Source organism: Notothenia rossii (genome assembly GCF_949606895.1).
Source record: "Notothenia rossii genome assembly, chromosome: 5".
Lineage (NCBI taxonomy): Eukaryota > Metazoa > Chordata > Actinopteri > Perciformes > Nototheniidae > Notothenia > Notothenia rossii.
The window spans coordinates 74,940,736-74,946,780 of NC_136903.1; positions in this window are offsets into that span (position 1 = coordinate 74,940,736).

The window sequence follows — 6,045 nt, forward strand, 5'->3', positions numbered from 1 at the left end:
ATTTGAGTGTAATTCTCTCACAAAAGAACTGTAAGATACACTTTTTATTTATGCAAAACCTTAAACATTTTTAAAAATAAAGTACTTTGTCTGAATACATTTTCTTTAAAGGCACTTTTTGATTTTAACGCTATTTCAGTGGAACGATCAAGTTTTTTAACATCAATGCTTTTTTCTCTTTTCTTGTGCTACCAAGATACTTTTATAGTCCAGCAGATATGTGAAAAATGTTGCTTTTGATGATAAAAGCATGACATTTGGCACACTGTTAGAGCATGCCCTAAGGAAGATTTTTGGCTATAGGGCCATCGCAAATGTGTCCAATGGCGCCATTGGTTGTTATTTTACCATTAGTTTAGGATCTAGACCACCTAGGATCTTGATTCTGGTGGCCAATCCTACATTTTCAAGGATGGTTAATGCATTGGTACTATTTACAAAATGCTAGAATGTAGCTAACTATATGTATCTGGTATTCAGGGTACAAAATACACAGTAAACCATTAACATATTTATTATGGTGAAGTCATACATGTTACATAATATATATGAAATATTACAGGTTTTCAACTAAATGCAGACTTAGTTCTGAAAACTAGGGATGTCCCGATCACCTTTTTTTTTTCTCCCGATCCGATTCCGATCATTTGATTTTGACAATTTGCCGATACCAATTTTTCCCGATCCGATCTTTATGCAATGCATTAAGGAAAAAAAAGAAGAAAAAAAGCATTCAAGTTGTCCCTTAAGGTTATTTTTTTATTTAAATTGGATATTCTAACCAACATGGATATAGCTTATTTTTTTCACAGCAGCATTGGATCAGTTCAGTTGTGCAGCATTGGATCAAAACAAAATAAAGCTTATCAGTACTCGTTAGCTTACTGCTACAATTAGACACTGCGCCCTGCCCACTCTGTTGCCAGATTTGAGAGAAATAAGCAACCAGGTCTATGAAAACAAGCCCCAAAGAAGCAACACATACATGATGTTGTGTAATTTGAAACCAAAACTAAGGCCTCAGGATGACTTTAAGACTTGAACATGGTAATTTTTGTTTGGTAACATTGAATACAAAATTTAAAAAAAGTATTTATAAATTGAATTTTTTTTTTTTTAAATCCCGATCCCCGATTTTTTTCCTCCCGATTCCGATCTTTTGAAAATCACGTGATCGGCTCCGATCCCCGATCACGTGATCGGATCGGGACATCTCTACTGAAAACACAGTCCACCACAGTGGCAAAGGGCAGTGTACTGAATTGCTACCTTGACACATTCAGGAGGAGTTCACGACAGGCCTGGGTCGATTGGGCTGCTGTGATTGCCAGTACTACCACATCCGTGTCAACTGTGCGTATTGACACCTTGCCCTTCCTTCACAGCATCTCCTAGGTGCAGTAGGATGCGGGTATCAGCCTCCTCATGTGTGCATGTTGCAAGTACTTATTATTTGTTTGCCAGTGTTGAGGACTGTCACACTGGTTGCCAGGAAGGAGAACAGTTCAGCCTTCTTGTCTTCAATGCGTAGAAACTCTGGCCAGTTTCCAGGAATGACAGTGGATGGATCAACGCGTCTATGAACTCCCTTCCCTCTCTTGCTGCGTGTTTCAGCCTTCAGACTTTCTGGGAAATATTCCTCCCACACGACATCAATTCTGCTGACATGCTCCAGCTGAGACAGGATGTATGGTGAGAACGCTTTCTGCGCATAATAAAAAAACGTCTTAGCAGCACCAGGTCGTAGCATGTTCACAAGAGTAGCCCCATCAAGGATGAGGCATTAACTGTGTGGTGGGATGCATTCTCTTGTAAAGAAATCAGGTCCTCCAAACAGCACACCAAGTTTGACTTGGTACCAGTTCTGAGCTTGCCCATTTTTGACAATGATGATAGACATGCCTGGTTTTCAAGTTTATCATATTTCACATAATTAATCCTGAAAAACTCATCCAGACTTCTATCACGTATCTCAGATACAATGTACAGCCTAGAGAACAGAGAACAGTCATTATTCAGAGATGAGAGCTGTTGTTGGGACCTGGACTTATCTTGGACTGGAGGCTGGCTGAATAGAGGGAGGTTTTTACTTTTAATGGGATCTTTGATGGGCATTGTCTGTTTGACCAGGCGCTCACTGACATACAGTGGAGGAAATAAGTATTTGATCCCTTGCAGATGTTGTAAGTTTGCCCACTTACAAATAAATGAACAGTCTATAATTGTAATGGTAGGTTTAATTTATCAGTGAGAGTAAGAATATCAAAAAGAAAATCCAGAAATGTACATTATATAAAAGATACAATTTGATATGCATTAAACTGTGGGAAATAAGTATTTGATCCCCTTGCAAAACTAGGCCCATCCATCACCTAAATGTGCTTCTTCTTTAGCAGATCCTGTGTTGCCTTGGCCGTATGTTCAGGTTTATTGTCCTGCTGGAAGACCTATCCATGACCCTTTTCAGTGTCCTGGCTGAGGGAAGGATGCTATTGGCCAAGATGTTACAGTACATGGCCCCGTCCATCCTCTCCTCGATGCAGGGAAGTCGTCCTGTCCCCTTAGCAGAGAAACACCCCAAAATTATAATATTTCCACCTCCATTTTGGTCTCATCTGACCACAAGACATTCCACCAAGCCTTCTCTGAATCATTCAGATGTTCATTGTCAAATTTCCGAAGGGCCTTTCATGTTCTTCTTGAGCAGGGGACCTTGCGGGCGCTGCAGGGTTTGATCCATTATGGTGTAGTGTGTTACCAATAGTTTTCTTGGATCAGTGGTCCCAGCTGCCTTGAGATCATTAACAAGTTCTTCCCTTGTAGTTCTTGGCTGATACCTCACCTTTCTCATGGTCATCAATACCCCAAGGGGCGAGATCTTGTGTGGATTCCCAGACCGAGGGTGATTGATTGTGGATTGATGTCCATTTTTTTCCCTTCCATTTCCGAATAATCTGGATCAACAACAAGGCTGTATGAACACCATGCTGACAGAGATCTAATCTGCAATAGTCCCTCAGGAAAAGGGTGTGAAGCCCCTCTGGAACCACGTGTTTTAACCCCTGGAGGGCCACTTTCAGGCTGGGAAATAATATGGGACAGGAAAGGCAGTTGCATTTTGATGCCCATTGTTGAAATTCTTGATCCTAGAGGGGATTTAAATGATGCAGGAATCACGTATGTTTTCCATCCCTGGTCTTCAAGAGAGAGATAAGCTATAAACAACCTGCATAACCCAGTTGAGGTTTGGGAAGGACATTTGAAACCTGTCCTCACCTATGACCGCCCTGCTGGAAAAGTAATGAACAATGCTACTGAAGAATTAACGAAAAGAAAAGATAAGACTGGAAAGCATTTGCAGACGGCACAGCTCCAGGCTTTTGAACAGCAGATTCAAAGGGGCAGAAGAACATTGAGTAGAAGAAGAGGCAGAGGGTCCAAAAGACAAAGAGGATGTTTCCGCTTTGGTTCGTTGAAACATCAAATTAAAGATTGTATGGGACTGAAGGGAGGAGTAGCAATATGAGGAAGAAGAAGAAGGTGGGACTGTTTTCAAGCCTGCAAGGTCACAGAATGAGTGGAGGTCGGGAGCGCTGGGGCTTGAGATAACCAGAGGAGACAAGGAAGGGAACTGGAAATGAGTGAGTTTTGTACATAAACACACTTACTCTCTAATGCACACAAAAAGGGACCACATTAAAGAACTTGAACTGGCTTGTTAAATATAAAAAAATTAATTATTCCACAAGCATTGAGCAATCAAGCAAGTAAATTACAAATAGCAGAAAAGAGGATATTATTTATAGTAAAATGAGAAAATAAACTTAAAACACACTGTAGGCACTGTATGAGTACAGGGTATAACACATTCTCTGATCTTTTCATCATATTGACCAATTATTCTTTTAGAGCTTTTATTCATGTGTGAACTTGGAAGTGTTTTAATTGGTAGAAATATTGATCTACAGTTTAAAGGGAGAGTTTATACCACGTGTAGATGCATGTTCGGATTAGCAGTGGTTTGAGCATAGATATTTCTAAGAGGGAAATAACTGTTGTCTGTAGTTCGAAATGCAGAGTTTTTAAAGAAGACACTTTGGGCAAATAGGAATGACAAATTAAATTTAGAAGAAGCAATATAAGTGGGAGCAAACATGTGGGGCCCTTGGATCACTCATTGTAATGGTGCATATTCTTGGCAACCGACATCTGTGGGGAGAAGGGGTCATTTTACCCACTGTTACGTGCCAGGCAGGCTGCACTTGTGGGGTTTTCTTTCCCTCCTGTGTTTCTCTCTTCTCCCTGTCTTCTGCACAGCTAATCAGCAGCTGATCGGAATCTGCCTGTGCACCTGAATCTGATGGCTGATTGGATCCTCTCACCCTCAGCTGGCCTATCAGCAGCCAGGGCCGACCATAAAGGAGGCACCCAGGAAGTCTTCTCTCTCTCACTCTGGGCCTGTTGCTGATGAAGGAGCATGCAGTGTTTAGCAACTCATGATCTTTGAATTGTCTGACCTTTGTGAAAGTGTGTGTGTTGAGAGGTGGAGGAGTTAGGTAAGTCTGGGGTACCCTGTACTAGTGATGGCAAAATGAAGCTTTGAATGAAGCGTCGAACCACTTGGACAATTGTGTCGGAAATAGGTTCATTTCTCGAAGCTTCAGTTACAGCGACCTCTCCTGGCGAAGTGCAAGGCTGCAGTGGGTTTAACGTATCTTTGCCTTGAAAAATATTCAATACACACACACACTAAGACTGAATATCATGTTCTATTTGCAATTAAAGATTGATAATAGTGTGTATTGGGTTATTGAGAAGAGACTAGAGAGTGCTTGACATTTTTTTGGGCGGAGAGGGCCTTTTATCAGTTATTAAATTATTAAAGTTGAAAAGCATGATTTAAAAGCGTAACTATTCCGAGCTTTGAACCAGCTGCGCGGAGGCCGCCGGCTCTATCCACTGGGCTATCAATTCCTTCGACCATTAAAGTGTTTTTATATTACTCACTGTCTTTTTGTTCACAACTTCTCCACATTTCGAAGTGTTTCACGAGCCAGAACGACCTATTTTTCTTCCTGGCTTGCTCTATAATGATCCAATTCAAATGCAATGCCAACAACAACTCAACAGCAAGAATGCAAACTACGACAACAACCCACACATTGCGCATTGTTTAGAGCGGTTATAAAGTGTTGAAGCGCTCAAATTTGAAACTGTTTCTTCTGTCACCTGTCAGAATCGAGACGAAGCAGTGCATTGAATCACCTGATTGGACGGCGAACCAGTGAGTTGATTCATTCAGGAAATGAAGCAGTTACTGGTTCGGACGTCACATGTCACGTGATTTGAAGCAGTTGCTGCTTCGGACGTCACATGTCACGTGATTTGAAGCAAGCTTCGAAGCACTGCTTCTATGGAATAGGAAGTCCAGGGTTGAAGCTCCGTTCGAAGCTTCAGTGTCAAACTGCCATCACTACCCTGTACATTTCTCACCACGTAGCTAACTAATGTTCAGACACACTAGGTTAGCGGATTGTTGCCACCCCTGTATATTGTTTTGTCAAATTCTTTGTAGTTTAGTTAGTGAGGGTTTTTTTTGTTTGAGTTTTGGTTTCAAAGGATAGATGTAGAGATAGGCCTGGTTTTGTTATGCTTGTTTCTTTTGTTTGGCACAATCCTTTGACTCCTCCTCCTCCTCACCAACCGAGTGTTTCAAGTATATGTCTGTTCGATTCTGGGTTTACAAAAAATAAACCTTTTGTCAACTGTTACACTGACTCCCTCATTTTTATTGGTTGTATGTTATTGTCTCCAGGTCCCCTAGACCTTAGTGGGGACGTAACAAATGGGGGCTCGTCCGGAATATCTATTTTCCTGAGCTAAAAACAACCAATAATTGAGAAGTCATTGTAGGTGTTGTACATTGGCTGAAAAATGGGTTTTGACTTACAGGACTTTATTGAAAGTCCAAGTGTTGATAAATTGTATTCCTGTCGCAAAGATGACATGTTATGTATTGCAGCTCACTTTAACATTTCCGTAGAC